Here is a 17303-nt window from a genome sequence, read left to right as displayed (position 1 = left end):
GGCAGTGCAAGGGAGTTGGTCAGGTCATGGAAGGTGAGTAAGATCACATGAGGGGACTTGGTCAGGGCATGTGGATTGGACTAGTCAGGTTGTAGGGATAGGGGGCAGTAGGGTTCATGACATGTAGGGGGAGTGGGGTGAGGGTGTGGTTGTGGGGGGCATACAGGTTTGCTTGTTCGGCTGGGAGGAAGCATTTACCTATTCCACTCGGTCCTTAATACCTCCCTTCACCTGCTGGGTTTCTGGATGCCCAGGAATCCTGGCATGTAGGCGTGAAAAAACATAACATTAAATTTGAGGCACTCAGCTTCTTTAAGGTAATTTAAAGCCCAATCCACCTCCTGAGAGCTGATAGGTTAACAATCTTTGTTTGAACTGGAATTGGGCTGGTTGGGAGTTGGTTACTCGTTATTTTTAATGTAATAAAGGGTGAATTAGGAAATAATTTAAGAATATAGCATGTAGAGCATTGCCTATGCATTAGAATTGTGGCATTCCATAATCCCATCCAAAAGTATTTAAACAATTAAAAATGCCACATCAGATTACCCTCGACTCTTTATTGATAAAATGTGTCTTAAAGGTAAAGACAAAATTAGGTTGAACTGAAATGCCCTCAGCCAAATAGCCTAACAACACGGACTTGGCTCCGACCTGAAGAATGGCCACTTGGCAAAGTCAGCGGAGAGTTGCTGGTATCTGCTGACCAGCACAAATAGTGTACGGTAGAAAATTGAGGGAGAAAAAGTACTCAACAACATGGCAAAAGATCATAAGGGATGGGCAACAGAAATGTGTTCTGGGGCATTACCAAATTCTAACGAGTGCCATTTGTAAATGGCTTTAAGATTCCTGTAAGGATGCACATAACTAACTATATGTTATATAAAATACCTCAGGCCTGTATGTCTGCCATGGTGGCCTTCTGTGAGATGATCTTATTGAAACACATAAGATTCTGAGCAGGCTTGACACATTGGGAGGATGTTTCCTCTTGCGGGGAGACTAGAACTAGGGGCACAGTTTAAAAATAAGGGGCCTCCCATTTATGATGAAAATTAGAAGAATTTTTTTCTGTCAGAGGGTCATTGGACTTTTGAATTCTCTTCCCCAGGGAGCAGTGGAGGCTGGGTCATCGAATATGTTCAAGGCTGAGTTGGACATATTTATGATCGACAAGGGAGTCAAAGGTTAAAGGGGCATGGCAGGAAAGTGGGGAGTTAAGGGCACAATCAGACCAGCCAGCGCAGGCTCAATGGCCTACTCCTGCTCCTATTTCTTATGATCTATAATGGATGGGCGGAGGGGGATTGAGAGAGTGCGGGGGAGAGCTCCAAGGGTTACAAAGGCAATTCGTCTATCATATATCACAAAAGGACAGCAGTCTTCTTGTTGCTTTAAATCTAGGAGCTTTACGGCCAATCTATATCATAAACATTAGCAGAAGTACAGAATTATGTAATAATTAATGTAGCAATAGACTATTTCAAAATGGCTTATTGGGGCAAGAGGTCCTTGCATATTCATATCAGAGTGTGCGTTTCTGTTTAGTTTTACAATACAATCTGTAAGATGGGGTGTGACATCATGGACTCAGATGTTTGGGAGGGGGTTTACTGACCGCCTGCAGTAATTTCGGCACAAAGTCTGTGGAAATCTCGGAAACATGTTGTAAACCAAATTTTTTCAGGAAATGCTCTGAAGAAATTCAACCTCTACATCTCAAACTGAAGGATTTAGTTAGAAGAAAATATTCTCAATTCACATTTACAATGTAGCATGTCACAAATGCATATGACGAAGTAAAACTATTTTCCTCAAAACCTTGTCATGTCTCTTATGTTAGGACCAGGTTAAATGTGGTCGAATGGCTCCCCTGTTTTCCCACTCTTCAAGGAGTATGTTTGCCAACTCAGTGAGTGTTTAACTGTTTAAGTGCTGTGACTGTGAAAGTTACAGACAGACAGATTTTCTTGTCGGTTGTTAAAAGGAAAGAGAATAGTATTTATTGTACTTAACACTTAAGCCAAGTAAAAACAATAAAAATGCTCTGACTCTCACACACACAAATGCATTCAAGGGTTCACACACACACACACACACACACACACATAAGTTATGAAATGGGAGAACAGGTAAAATGGTTTTAAAAGTCCAATAAAAGTCAATGGTATACGTATCTTGTAGATTGATGACTTGGGTGGTTTCAGGCTGGATTCGGTGACTCTGAATTCGGCGTCGAGATGATTTAAAGACATTGATGGATGATTTATATTTTCTTCTGGAGACAGGAACTGCTAGATTTATTTCTAAAACACTGCCTATGACATATGGATGGCTAAACAACAGGCAGGCCTTGAGCTTGCAGAATGGATGGAGAGATGAGTTTGGGTTGTCGGGGGTAGTCAGAATGTGGAGTTGAAGCCACAATCAGGTCAGCCATGATCTTATTGAATGGAAGGCCAGGTTAAAGGGGCTGAATGGCCTACTCCTGCTCCTAATTCATATGTTCTAATACTTATTCGTATAGAGAGAGAGAGAGAGAGAGAGTTCCCAGTCCAGGTTCCTGCTTCTTCAGTGTCTCTCCTTCTTCTGTTCTGTGCCCAGGGGAAAAGAAGTTTCTTAAACACAAAAGAGAGGGTTAGTTGATTCATCACATGACCCCCCTCTCACTAACAAGTTACCCAAACATGGTCATAATGGGTCGATTCCAGGTCCGTGTTTTAGTTATGATTAAATTATGGCTGAGCAAGTTCCTTTCCCAGCCAGAGTCCCATTGTCCAAAGTGACTTGGTCTAATGGCTGCTTCCCACCAGTTCAATACACAGGCTGGATGTTTTGTGAATGGGTCAGGAGATGACCCATTAAACTCCTCCAAAGTGATTAGATTATCAGATTATCTCTGATAGGTTTGCTAACAGGTTGACTCCATTTTAATGGCTTTGGAATTATTAAAGCATAGTGATGCAAATGTTCGGCCATTTTAGCAGCCACTGTTTGGAGTCACTGGAATGCTACTTCAGTATTTTAAAATTTAACCAGTGGTTTACAGCCCAGTAAATACTTTAATTCATTTTTGATATAAAGCCTGGCTTTATAACACTTATATTCTACCTTTCCATTTCACTAGCAGTTCTTCCACTGAAAGGTATTCAGAATGGTGTTTAACTGTAGAAAAGACATGAATATGTCCATGGACCATTGTTTCATGTTATTCTCTCTTATTAATAATTTGCATGCCTCTCCTGCAGTCCCTGATTCATTTGATGTGCGGTTTGATAGTCCCCATTCCAATTGTTCATTCTTCAGGCATGAGCCTAGGCAGTAAATGTCAGCGAGCTGTTTGGCAGTAGGAACTATCACAGCCAATCCCAGAACAGAAGCAGGCACTTTTTAAACAGGAATCAGTGAGTAATGTCTGATTTTTCCCTTCTTGGGGCAATTGTAAAAACTTGCCTCCCGCTTTGGTTGAGGTGCTCTAGGTCACTAAATATCCTAAAACTTTCCTGAGATGGCTCAGTTAACACCACACAGTATAATTACCTCCTGTACACTTATTTCCTTTTGGGTTGCTTAGAATTTGCAGGATAGAAACAGATGATTTGGCCCAATAGGCCTGTGATAATGTTTATGTGCTCCACATGGGTCTCCTCCACCTTACTTCATTCCACACTATTATCATATCCTTCCATTCCTTTCTCCCTCGTTGACTCCATAAATGTACCTATGCCTTTTATCCTTGGCAGTGAGCTCCACATTCTCACCACTCACTGAGTAAAGTGGGGAAGAATTTTCCAGGCCCTTTAGAAGCAGTCAGGCAGGCAGGAAAATAGGAGACAACCTCATCTAGACTGTTAATGTTGCAAATGCTGCGACAATTAAGTACATGCTCGAGTTGTGATTCAGAGCAGCTGATACTAATTGAGACATATATAAGGACCAGTTTCCTGTGTGGGGGAGAATCTGTAGAAGGGAAATGTAGCTTGTACTTATGTTATACTGGGTTTTGCGAATAAGCCTATGTTTGAAGACAGACCCTTTCGAGCTTCTGCCTTTTCCAGGTCTCTGCTCATCAGATTAACACGAACCACTCACCGACGTGGTCCCTCTTCCGGTCAAATTTCCCAGGGGTATCTGTGGATGGAATCGGCAACACACGCACCGGAGGAGGGTGAGCAGTTAAGATTGTTAGTGTGGGGAATGTGTAGCGGGTAGGGAAGTGCTCAGAACCAGTGACAGCGCAACCCAGCCCAGCCTCCTGGCCATGGATAGGCCCCAGTCATGACCTGAGCCTGAAGGAAACTGCGCTGGCTTAAAGTTTTCACTTTTATTTTGAGTGTTATTGTTTTTTAATAATTCCCAAGTACCACCAACGTTCAGAGAGGGAGACAAGTTTGCTGGCATTACACAGGCTCCCATGCTGTGCCCGGAGACTGGCAACCCTTCGGAAGTGGCCTCACAGGAGGGCCACCTCACACAGGAGGTCGGAGTCTCATCATAGTCTGGTGCACATGCCTACGTAGAAGATTTGAAAGGCAGTATGTAGCACATTTGCAACCAGATGAGGTTGGGGTGGGGTGGGGGTCGGGGGTGGGGGTCGGGGGTGGGGGTGGGTGGTGGGGGGTGGGGGGTGGGGGGTGGGTGGTGGGGGGTGGGGGGTGGGGGGTGGGGGGTGGGTGGTGGGTGGTGGGGGTCGGAGGGGGCTGGGGTGGGGGTGGGGTGGGGGTCGGAGGGGGGTGGGGTGGGGGTGGGGGTGGGGTGGGGGTCGGAGGGGGGTGGGGTGGGGGTGGGGTGGGGGTGGGGTGGGGGTCGGAGGGGGGTGGGGGTGGGGGTGGGGTGGGGGTGGGGTGGGGTGGGGGTGGGGTGGGGGTCGGAGGGGGGTGGGGTGGGGGTGGGGTGGGGGTGGGGTGGGGGTCGGGGGGTGGGGTGGGGGTCGGGGGGTGGGGGTCGGGGGGTGGGGTGGGGGTCGGGGGGTGGGGTGTGGGTGGGGTGGGGGTCGGGGGGTGGGGTGGGGGTCGGGGGGTGGGGGTCGGGGGTCGGGGGGTGGGGGTCGGGGGTCGGGGGGTGGGGGTCGGGGGGTGGGGGTCGGGGGTCGGGGGGTGGGGGTCGGGGGGTGGGGGTCGGGGGGTGGGGGGTGGGGGTCGGGGGGGTGGGGTGGGGGTCGGGGGGGTCGGGGGGTGGGGTGGGGGTCGGGGGGGTCGGGGGGTGGGGTGGGGGTCGGGGGGGTCGGGGGTGGGGTGGGGGTCGGGGGGGTCGGGGGGTGGGGTGGGGGGGTCGGGGGGTGGGGTGGGGGGGTCGGGGGGTGGGGTGGGGGTCGGGGGGGTCGGGGGGTGGGGGGGGGGTCGGGGGGTGGGGTGGGGGTCGGTGGGGTGGGGGTCGGGGGGGTCGGGGGGTGGGGTGGGGGTCGGGGGGGTCGGGGGGTGGGGTGGGGGTCGGGGGGGTCGGGGGGTGGGGTGGGGGTCGGGGGGGTCGGGGGGTGGGGTGGGGGTCGGGGGGGTCGGGGGGTGGGGTGGGGGTCGGGGGGGTCGGGGGGTGGGGTGGGGGTCGGGGGGGTCGGGGGGTGGGGTGGGGGTCGGGGGGTGGGGTGGGGGTCGGGGGGAGTGGGGTGGGGGTCGGGGGGGTCGGGGGGTGGGGTGGGGGTCGGGGGGGTCGGGGGGTGGGGTGGGGGTCGGGGGGTGGGGTGGGGGTCGGGGGGGTCGGGGGGTGGGGTGGGGGTCGGGGGGGTCGGGGGGGTGGGGTGGGGGTCGGGGGGGTCGGGGGGTGGGGTGGGGGTCGGGGGGTGGGGTGGGGGTCGGGTGGGGGTCGGGGGTGGGGTGGGGGTCGGGGGGGTCGGGGGGTGGGGTGGGGGTCGGTGGGGTGGGGGTCGGGGGGTGGGGGTCGGGGGGGGTCGGGGGGTGGGGGTCGGGGGGGTCGGGGGGTGGGGGTCGGGGGGGTGGGGAGGGGTGGGGGGGTGGGGGTGGGGGAGGTGGGGGGATGGAGGGGGGTGGGTCGGGGGGCGGGGGGGACAAGTAGAGCTGGATAGAGGGCCAGTGATAGGTGGAGATAACCAAAAGATGTCACAGACAAAAGGACAAAGAGGTGTTGAAGGTGGTGATATTATCTAAGGAATGTGCTAATTAAGGGTAGAAAGCAGGACAAGCAAGGTACAGATAGCCCTAGTGGGGGTGGGGTAGGGGTGAAGGAATCGAAAAAGGCTAAAAGGTAGAGATAAAACAATGGATGGAAATAGGTGGGAAAAGAAAAATCTATATAAATTATTGGGGGGAAAAAAAGGGGGGATCGGAAAGGGGTGGGATGGAGGAGAGAGTTCATGATCTAAAATTGTTGAACTCAATGTTCAGTCCGGAAGGCTGTAAAGTGCCTAGTTGGAAGATGAGGTGCTGCTCCTCCAGTTTGCGTTGGGCTACATGGAACATTGCAGCAGGCCAAGGATGGACATGTGGGCATGAGAGCAGGGTGGAGTGTTGAAATGGCAAGCGACAGGGAGGTCTGGGTCATGCTTGCGGACAGACCGAAGGTGTTCCGCAAAGCGGTCACCCAGTCTGCGTTTGGTCTCTCCAATGTAGAGAGGAAACAGCATTGGGAGCAGCAAACGCAGTAGACTAAATTGAGGGAAGTGCAAGTGAAATGCTGCTTCACTTGAAAGGAGTGTTTAGGCCCTTGGACGGTGAGGAGAGGGGAAGTAAAGGGGCCGGTGTTGCACCTTCTGCAGTTGCATGGGAAGGTGCCGTGGGAGGGGGTTGAGGTGTAGGGGGTGATGGAGGAGTGGACCAGGGTGTCCCGGAGGGAACGATCCCTGCGGAATGCCGCGGGGGGTGGGGGGTGAAGGGAAGATGTGTTTGGTGGTGGCATCATGCTGGAGTTGGTGGAAATGGTGGAGGATGATCCTTTGAATGCGGAGGCTGGTGGGGTGATAAGTGAGGACAAGGGGGACCCTATCACGTTTATGGGAGGGAGGAGAAGGCGTGAGGGCGGATGCGCGGGAGATGGGCCAGACACGGTTGAGGGCCCCGTCAACCACCATGGGTGGAAAACCTCGGTGAAGGAAGACATGTCAGAGGAACTGTTTTTGAAAGTGGCATCATCAGAACAGATGCGATGGAGGCGAAGGAACTGAGAGAATGGGATGGAGTCCTTACAGGAAGCGGGGTGTGAGGAGCTGTAGTCAAGGTAGCTGTGGGAGTCAGTAGGCTTTTAATGGATATTGGTGGACAGTCTATCACCAGAAATTGAGACAGAGAGGTCAAGGAAGGGAAGGGAAGTATCAGAGATGGACCATGTGAAAATGATGGAGGGGTGGAAATTGGAAGCAAAATTAATAAATTTTTCCAGGTCCCGACGAGAGCATGAAGCAGCACTGAAGCAATCATCGATGTACTGGAGAAAGAGTTGTGGGAGGGGGCCGGAGTAGGACTGGAACAAGGAATGTTCCACATACCCCATCAAGAGACAGGCATAACTGGGGCCCATGTGGGTACCCATAGCCACACCTTTTATTTGGAGGAAGTGAGAGGAGTTTGAGGAGAAATTGTTCAGTGTGAGAACAAGTTCAGCCAGACGGAGGAGAGTAGTGGTGGATGGGGATTGTTCGGGCCTCTGTTCGAGGAAGAAACGGAGAGCGATCAGACCATCCCGGTGGGGGATGGAGGTGTAGAGGGATTGGACATCGATGGTGAAGAGGAGGCAGTTGGGGCCAGGGAACTGGAAATTGTTGATTTGATGTAGGGTGTCAGAGGAATCATGGATGTAGGTGGGAAAGGACTGGACAAGGGGAGAGAGAATGGAGTCAAGATAGCAAGAAATGAGTTCCGTGGGGCAGGAACAGGCTGACACGATCGGTCTGCCGGGACAGTCCTGTTTGTGGATTTTGGGTAGGAGGTAGAAGCGGGCCGTCCGAGGTTGGGAGACTATCAGGTTGGAAGCTGTGGAAGGAAGATCTCCAGAGGAGATGAGGTCAGTACCAGTCCTGGAAACAATGGCTTGATGTTCAGTGGTGGGGTCATGGTCCAGGGGGAGGTAGGAGGAAGTGTCTGCAAGTTGACGCTCAGCCTCTGCGAGGTAGAGGTCAGTGTGCCAGACAACAACAGCACCACCCTTATCAGCGGGTTTGATGACAATGTCAGGGTTGGACCTGCGAGAATGGAGTGCAGCAAGGTCAGAGAGAGACAGGTTAGAGTGGGTGAGAGGAGCAGAGGAATTGAGACGACTAATGTCACGCTGACAGTTCTCAATGAAAAGATCAAAAGAGGGTAAGAAACCAGAGGGAGGGGTCCAGGTGGAAGGAGAATATTGGAGGTGGGTAAAAGGATCTGTTGAACGGGGAGAGGACTCCTGCCTAAAGAAGTGAGCATGGAGATGAAGGCGACGGAAGAAGAGTTCAGCATCGTGCCGAGCCCGAAATTCATTGAGATGAGGGTGTAAGGGTATGAAACTAGTCCTTTGCTGAGCACTGAATGTTCAGCGTCGGAGAGGGGAAGGTCAGGGGGTATGGTGAATACACGGCTGGGGCTGGGATTGGAAGACGGGGTGGGGACAGAGGGACATATACATGAGCTTGATTCTATAATCTAGAAATCAATAATGTCCAATAAATAATCAATGAGCTGATGCCAAATTCCTGAGTACATTGTCCTATTGGAAAGATTAAGGAGGCAGTTTTAATCAGCTCATCCGTGGGAAATTGACTAGGATACTGGATTCAGACATTGACAGCTGCTTCTCTCCATTGGCTTCAATGGAGAGTGAAATCAGGCAGGATGTAAAACCTGCATTGGTTCCCCGCCAGGCAAGTGAGGCTAAAATTATTCCCAGTGGGCATTAAAAATCTGCCTGTTAATTTTGCACACAGCCATTTTATATTTCTTATCATCTTTTAATCCCAGTGCAGTCATGGAAACGGGATTAAAAGGCCCTGTGGCACCTTTGAAGCTGTGTGGAGAGTTTGCCTGCAATCTACATGTCAAAAGAGATTAGTTATATATAATATTTTGGAAAATATTTTTCTTTTAAAATAGAGATTTAGTTTGCGAGTATGTCTTAACTGGAGTAAAGCCAGCTAGTCGAGCTGCTTTGATGTACCAGTTTGAGATGTAAACAGAGCGTGCATTTGCATTTTTTGAATAGAGTATTCAAGAAGTGGCATGAAAACTTGATGCCTTTCTAATAGATACCAAGCCATATGTTTATATTATTAACAAAATTGGTACAATGAAAGAGGCTTCACTCTTAAAGGGTAAAGTTCAAAGAGACTGGTGATACAATGAGAATTTGAATTCAATCAGTGGCGGTAGGTATAACTTCAGTAGTTTTCGGGTGTGCAGCGCAGAGGCAATGTAAGATCAAAAGGCAGCTGCAAGTCTCCAACTGGCTCCACAGTGAAAAGAACCTCAGTCTGAATTCGGAAGGTGAAAATGCTTTGCCTGGTGTTTTGGGTTGCTGTTGTCTTAATGGGGATTAGTTTGGGAATTTGTTAAAAGTTATGATAGTAGTAATTTGTAGCCATGTGTACATATATTTTAACCAGTATAAATTAATAAAATGTTTCATTTAGTTTAATGCAAAACCTCAAACTAGTGGTCTGATTCCTGACTTTAGAGTTACATCTCAAACGTAACACTTAAAATTAAAGGTTATGACAGTTGTTTAAAATTTCCCTCTGGGTTTTTAAATAACTCAGCTTTACCAACTATATCAGTCATAATGTCCTATTGTTCTTTTTCCTCTTTACTCTTTTGTGGGATGTGGGCATCGCTGGCAAGGCCAGCATTTGTTGCCCATCCCTAATTGCCCCCAAACTGAGTGGCTTGCTAGGCCATTTCAGGGGCAAATGAGAGTCAACCACATTGCTGTTGATCTGGAGTCACATATAGGCCAGACCAGGTAAGGATGGCAGATATCCTTAGTGAACCAGATGGCTTTTTACAACAATCATCAATGGTTTCATGATCATCATTATACTTTTAATTCCAGGTGTTTTATTTAATTCAAATTCCACTATCTGTAGTGGCCATATTTAAACCCAGGTCCCCAGAGTATTACGCCAGGTCTTTGAATTACTAGTCCAGTGACAATACCACTGTGCCATATATTCATTAACTAACTTGGGCTGTTTTTCTAGTATCCTCTCTGTTTAAGTCAGTTCTATGATAGAGTCTTACAGAACAGAAAGAGACCATTCAGTCCATCCTAACCTGTGCTGGCTCTTTGAAAGAGCTATCCAATTGCCTCACTCATCTGCTCTTTCCCCATAGCCCCATGAATCTTTTTCCCTTCAATCCACTTCCAAAAGTCACTATATTTAATCTGCTTCCACCATCCTTTTAGACAGTACCCTCCAGATCATAGTAACTCACTGTATGTAAAAAAGATTATCCTAATCTGCCTTCAAATTTGGATCTCTGACATTCCGAAATGGGAGAATTTATAATGGAGAGCAAGGAAATGGCAGAGCAATTAAACAACTACTTTAGTCTGTCTTCATGGAAGAAGACACAAATAACTTCTCAGAAATACTAGGGAACCAAGAGTCTAGTGAGCAGGAGAAATTGAAGGAAATCAGTATTAATAAGACAATAGTGCTGGAGAAATTAATGGCACTGAAAGCTAATAAATCCCCAGGGCCCGATAATCTACATCCCAGGGTACTAAAGGAGGTGGCCATGGAAATAATGGAAGCTTTGGTTGTCATCTTCCAAAATTCTGTAGATTCTGGAACAGTCCTGGCAGGTTGGAGGGTGACAAATGAAACCCCACTATTTTAAAAAGGAGGGAGAGAGAGAGAAAACAGTGAATTACAGACCGGTTAGTCTAACATCAGTAAAGTGCCAGAGTCTATTATAAATGATGTGATAACAGGGCACTTAGAAAATATCAACAAACAGGATTAGACAAAATCGATATGGATTTATGAAAGGGAAATCATGGGCAGAATTTTCCCATTGGCGTGCGGGGGTGGGCCCTGCACATCCGCGCGGTGATGCCTGGCGAGCGTCCCAACGTCATCGCGCGCCATCGCGATATTTCATTGGGCGCGCGCGCGATGATATCCGCTGCACGCCCGGCATTAATTAACGGGTCACTTAAGGCCCTTGACTCCCCAATCACACCGATTTTTCGGCGCCCGTGTGATCTTCGGGTCGGTGCCCGGGTGCAACGGGCAGGTGGGTAGGACACATTTCTATAAACCTCTTCCACAGGCAAGATAAGGGGGCTCAGTGGGGTTGCGAGTGTTTTCTCTCAAGTATTGACTTTTCAAAGTTTTTGAAACTTGCCTGTGTGACCTGCAATACTTCAAAATGCATACCAGCTGTTTTGTCTGGACTCTTAACCCTCAGGTCAGCACTCTGCAGTGAGGAATCTTTTTTTTTTTTTTGGGCCTGCGAGTTTCTGGAATCCTTCCCATAGCCTGGGAATGGGAGCTGAACTCTCCACTGTAGGCATCTCCTCTGAGGAGTAAGGGAGGGCTAGAAGGGGGAGGAGGCCAGAAGTGCACAATCAGCCTCCAGGGGAGCCATCTTTGGGAGGTCAGGCACAGGCACAAAGGGTGCAGGGCCAAGAGGAAGACCAAGGCAGAAGAGGCTGCAGAAGATGCCACTATCCTGCTGCCAGGGTTTACAGGCGGTGAAGCAGCTACCTCAATATGTCTGAGGTGCAGTGCCAAAGGAGGCTCCATCTCTCGAGGGACACAGTGAACTGTATCTGTCAGATAATTGGACCTGAGATCTCCGCTAACTGTTTGGGTGGACACCCCATGCCAGTGGCTCTAACGGTCACAGCTGCCCTCAACTTCTATGCCTCTGGCTCCTTCCAGGGCTCGGTGGGTAATCTTTGCGGTATCTCCCAATCAGCTGTTCACTTGTGTCAAGCAGGTCACAGACGCTCTGTTCAGACGTACATTGACCTCTATCCACTACTGTTGGGACCAGGCAAGTCAGACACAGCGAGCCAGAGGCTTTGCAGCCATAGCTGGCTTCCCCCGCGTCCAGGGTGCTATAGACTGTACACATGTGGCCATCAAGGCACCAGCAGGTGAGCCAAGTGCCTTTGTCAACAGGAAGGGCTTCCACTCCATGAACGTGCAGATAGTGTGTTATCACAGGATGCAGATTCTACAAGTCTGTGCAAGGTACCCAGGCAGCTCCCATGACGCCTACATCCTCAGACACTCCCAGGTGCCGGGGCTCTTCAGTGCTCCAGCCTGGCTGGATGGATGGCTGGTGGGTGACAAGGGCTAACCCCTCAGAAGGTGGCCTCTCCACCTCTCCGCCATCCAAGAACAGAAGCTGAGCAGCGGTACAATAGGAGCTACGCCTCCACAAGGGCTGTGGTGGAGAGAGGCATCGGTCTTCTCAAGATGCGCTTCCGATGCCTGGGCCGCTCATGGGGCTCACTCCAGTACCCCCCAGATCGTGTGTCGCTGATAGTGGTTGCATGCTGCGCTCTCCACAATCTTGCTCTGGAAAGGGGGGACGCAGTGGACGATGAAGCACATGCTGAGTCCAGCAGTGAGTCCGAGGATGAGCATGCAAAGGGAAATGATGAGGGGGTAGATGCTGATCCGGGCATAACTCAGGGAGGCAGGGACACCCGGGAGGTTTTAATCCAACGAACCTTCAGCTAGCACACCACAGATGGACCTCCAGGACAAGCCTGGGCTGTAGGCTCCATATTAGATACCTAAGTGCCAAATCTTCCAGGTTAGGAACAGTAACTAAGGACCTTGTTAATAAAGCTGAATATCCCACAAAGCACTCCTAACATTTTTGGAAACCATACACATGCAGAAGAAAAGAGGCACCCTCAGCCATGGTCACATGTCTGAATTTAATATCACAGGCAAAGAAACTTAATGAAACAAAATGACAATGGTGTTCCAATTCAAAGCAAATCATAAAGACCTCATCTCGTGCCAACACAAAAGCACCAGTCATAAACCTATGGTGTGCCTAAGGTGCCTTATGTTTACATTTTCAGGTGCTACGTCTTGATACTGCCCCATCGCTGGGAGTGGCATCTGAGCCAGCCTGCTGACTCTGCTGTCCTGTTGGCCTTGATGACCTCGGTGGTCATCCTCTGGCCCATGGAGCCTGTGCTGGGCCCGGCTGGGAGGGAGCTGCCAGTTCCACAGCTGGCATCTCCCCAGTCGTCGCAGCCTCATTGGATGCTGTGGTCACTGGGAGAGGGACAGAGGAGATGCCGCCCTCATCTGGAGCGACCTGAGAGCTGCTTGCAGAGACGACAGGCAGCTGCTGCACCGACGTGAGGTCGCTTCGGACCGCCCTGCTCACTGTGGATGGATGGGGACTGAGCTGGGAAAATTGGTGCCCACACCATCTCCCACAGTGGCACTGACCAGCTGAGGTCAATGCCCATGTGAGGGCTTGCTGGTCCAAGCACATCCCCAGGAAGCCCTGATGGGTCTCCTGGAGGAGCCTCTCCACGAGAGTTGCCACTCTCTCCATGGAGTACGCATGGCGCTCGGACATGAGACTCATTGCATTGGCGATAGTCCGTGTAGACTCCTCCACCACGGAGACCAAGCCAAGCACAGCCTCATGTATCTCCCCCAGATGCTTCTGCACACCCGGCTGCATTTCCTGCATTTGCGACCCCAGAGGCACATCATCAGGCACTGACTGATCATATGCCTGGTCCCCTGCAGTCCTCCGACTGCTGGCGCCATGGGCACTCTGTCTCTGCCAGCTCCTCCAGTGACTGTGAAGTGCCCTCACCGCTGTGCCCTGGGAAACTAGCCGATGTTCTAACTCCCACCGAGGTGCTAGTATCTGCGCTGGTGCCTGTCTGGCAGAGATGGTGTGACGCTGGTGAGACTTCAGGGCCCTCAGAGGGGGGCCTCTGCTGTTCCTTCTCCCGGCCCTGCTCTGCTGATGCTGAAAGGAAGAACAAGGTCATTGGATCAGTTAATGTGGAGACAATGTCAATGTGCATCCCTGTCCCCCAGATCATTATCCGCTCATCCTTCCATAAGCAATGGTGAAGCCAAGTTGCAAACGTCAATCACTGAACATTCAGCACTGCCATGGCTGTTGGGAGAACAATGCTGACCTCACTGCTGGGCAAACATACCTGCCCATGGCACTCCAGCCTCATTGACACCAGTGGCCGTGGGCGCATGGCACCTCTCCAAATCCAGGGTCTCCTGCTCAAAGCAGCTGAGAATGGCTAATGGTGCTGGGCCACCGCCAGTCCTCACCCACTCGGCAGCATCATGTTCATTCTTCTCCTGAAAAGGAGAGAAGAGCATTGATTAGTGTTACTTGTACCTGGACTCTCATCACAGACGGCCCACCCCAACCAAAGTGGGACATTGCAGGGCTCCAGAGCCTCCTCACCCCGCTGCTGCCGAACACTCTCACAAAGATGCTAGGTCTATTCCCCACCCCCTGCTTGGACACATGCTGCCTCCATCACATTGGGTACCCACCACACGTTATATCCTTAAATAACAAGGAGGCGCAATCACGTGGAGCGTAGAGGTCAGCAGATGGTTTGTTGCCACGCCACCTTGAAGGTCCCCTCCCAGCATGTCATCATCCTGACTTGGACATGTCCTGCAATTCAAACACAGCGCCTAGGTGCAGCTCCTCCAGGTAGCCCCCAAAACAGTAATGTAGGTCTCAGTCTGGAGTCGCCACACCATGTCACGGGAGCTCAACCACCTCCACCACCTCCTCCCAGGCACATTTCATCATTTGGGGGGGCCTCCTCCTCCTCCCATCCTGGGGAACCAGCACCTCCTGCCGTGCTGCCACCTCCTCGAGGAGGGCAGCAAGGCAGTCATCAGAAAAACGAGGGGCCCACTGGCCCCCGCCCTACCCTCCAGACTGGCCTGCCCCGATGGCCTACCCTCCAGACTTGCATAACCTCTATTGCCCCTCTGCAGAGCCCTTCACCCAGCCATTGTGAGCAGGCCTTCCTTTATACAGGCCACTGGGTTGCCATTGGACCTGGCAGGCTGAGCGTGCCCGCTGCCACCTGCCCACCCCCGCTATGCAAGGGAGCTGTGAAATACGCTGGGCGGGCCAATTAAAGCCTGGCCACGTAAAATGGCAGCGCGGACCTGATCGCAAGTGGCGATCGTGTCCGCTCCCGCTCGCCTCCCCTTCGCTCTTTTTCCCCCCCCCCCACCCCCCACCATCCAGAAAATTCTGCCCATGTTTGACAAACCTACTGGAGTTTTTTTGAGGACACAACTAGTGGAATAGATAAGGGAGAACCAGTGGATGTGGTGTATTTGGATTTTCAGAAAGCTTCTCACAGAAGAGGTTAGTGTTTAAAATTAAAGCACATAGGGTTGGGGGTAATTTATTGATATGGATTGAGAATTGGTTAGCAGACAGGAAACAGAGTAGGAATAAATGAGTCTTTTTCGGAGTGACAGGTGATGACTAGTGGATTACCGCAGGGATCAGTGCTTGGGCCCCAGCTATTCACAATATATATCAATGATTTGGATGAGGGAATCAATTGTAATATTTCCAAGTTTGCTGATGACACAAAACTAGTTGGAAATGTGAGTGGTGAGGAGGATGTAAAGATGCTTCAAGGTGATCTAGCCAAATTGAGCGAATGAGCAAATACATGGCAGGAGCAGTATAACGTGGATAAGTGTAAAGTTATCCACTTCAGTAGGAAAAACAGAATGGCAGAGTATTATTTAAATGGTAATAGATTAAGAAATGTTGATGTAAAAAGGGACCTGGATGTCCCATACACCAGTCACTGAAAGCAAGCGGTCCATTTCCCAATGTGGGACACAAATAGGGGAGGCGATGGCATCGTGGTATTGTTGCTGGACCTAGTAGTCCAGGGACTCAGGGTAATGCTCTGGGGACCTGGGGCAGAATTTTTGAGTTGGCGAGTGGGGGCAGCGTAAAATGACCCTCGATGACGTCAGGCCTGCGTCCCGATGTCATTGTGCTATTTCATTCGGCAGGCACACGCCGGAGTCGGCTGTATGCCCGCCGAAATGTCAATGGCCGGTAAAGGCCCTTAAGAAATCAATTAAAGCAGTTAAGAATGCTGCCCGTCCAACCTTAAGGTTGGTGGGCAGGCAAAGATCCCAGGCGGCCTTCGCATTTTTCATGGAACCTCATTCACTGGCGGGATCAGGTTTCATGAAGTGTTTATAAATTGAATAAAAATTCATTGACATGTTCCAGCTCATGTGACACTCACATGAGGGGGCATATCTTTAAAATATTTTCTTTCCTTTATCCAGCTTTTTAAAACTTAAACTAATCTCCCTGAGGCACTTCTGTACCTCAGGGAGATTTCTGCACTCTTTAGCACGCATGCAGAGAAATCCCCCCCCCCCGGCTTGCACAAGGAGTGCTCAGCACTTCCGGGTGCGCGTCATGCTGGGCGGGCCTTAATTGGCAGATGGTGGAGTTTGAATTCAATAAAAATTTGGAATTAAAAGTCTAATGACGACGATTGTGGTAAACACCCATCTGGTTCACCAATGCCCTTTAGGGAAGGAAATCTGCCATCCTTACCTGGCCTAAATGTGACTCCAGACCCACAGTAATGTGGTTGACTCTTAATGTCCTCTGCACAAGGGCAATCAGGGATGGGCAATAAATGCTGGCCTAGCCATTGATGTCCACATTCCAATGAATAAAAAAAAAGACCTGGGCAGTACCAAGGCTTCGGCTGACAAGTGGCAAGTAACATTCTTGCCACACAAGTGCCAGGCAATAACCATCTGCAACAAGAGAGAATCTAACCATTGCTCCTTGACATTCGATTCATCACCATCGCTGAATCGCTCACCATCAACATCCTGGGACTTACCATTGACCAGAAACTGAACTCGACTATCCTTTATAAATACTGTGGCTACAAGAGCAAGTCAGAGGCTAGGAGCAAGTAACTAACCTCCTGACCTGACTCCGCAAAGCCTGCCCACCATCTACAAGGCAATTGCCTGGATGAGTGCAGCTCCAACGACACTCAAGAAGTTTGACGCCATCCAGAGCAAAGCAGTCCACTTGATTGGCACCACACCCACAAAACATTCTCTCCCTCCACCATTGACACACAGCAGCAACAGTGTGTACCATCTGCAAGATGTACTGCAGAAACTCACCAAGTCTCCTTAGACAGCACCTTCTAAGTCTGCGACCACCACCATTTAGAAGGACGAGGGCCGCAGACACCGACACCAGTGGAACACCACCACCTTGAAGTTCCCCTCCAAGCCACTCACCATCCTGACTTTGAAATATATTGCTGACGTTGAGTTAAAATCATGGAACTCCCTCCCTAACAGTCCTGTGGGC

The 17303-nt window shown here is 50.6% G+C and overlaps 1 protein-coding gene across 1 annotated transcript in view; it reads left to right on the top strand.

Moving 5' to 3' along the window:
• The window catches only part of kcnj15 (potassium inwardly rectifying channel subfamily J member 15), a 42089-nt gene extending 37945 nt beyond the window's left edge, over nt 1–4144 (top strand). Inside the window, exon 2 of the transcript XR_013579221.1 lies at nt 4062–4144. The gene's annotated coding sequence lies outside the window, so the exon portion shown is untranslated. The remainder of the gene's footprint in view (nt 1–4061) is intronic.
• Nucleotides 4145–17303: the final 13159 nt, after the last annotated feature.

Source organism: Cetorhinus maximus, chromosome 16 (genome assembly GCF_964194155.1).
Source record: "Cetorhinus maximus chromosome 16, sCetMax3.hap1.1, whole genome shotgun sequence".
Taxonomy (NCBI): domain Eukaryota; kingdom Metazoa; phylum Chordata; class Chondrichthyes; order Lamniformes; family Cetorhinidae; genus Cetorhinus; species Cetorhinus maximus.
Note: the sequence above shows the minus strand (reverse complement) of the source record. Positions and strands in the feature narration are given on the sequence as shown.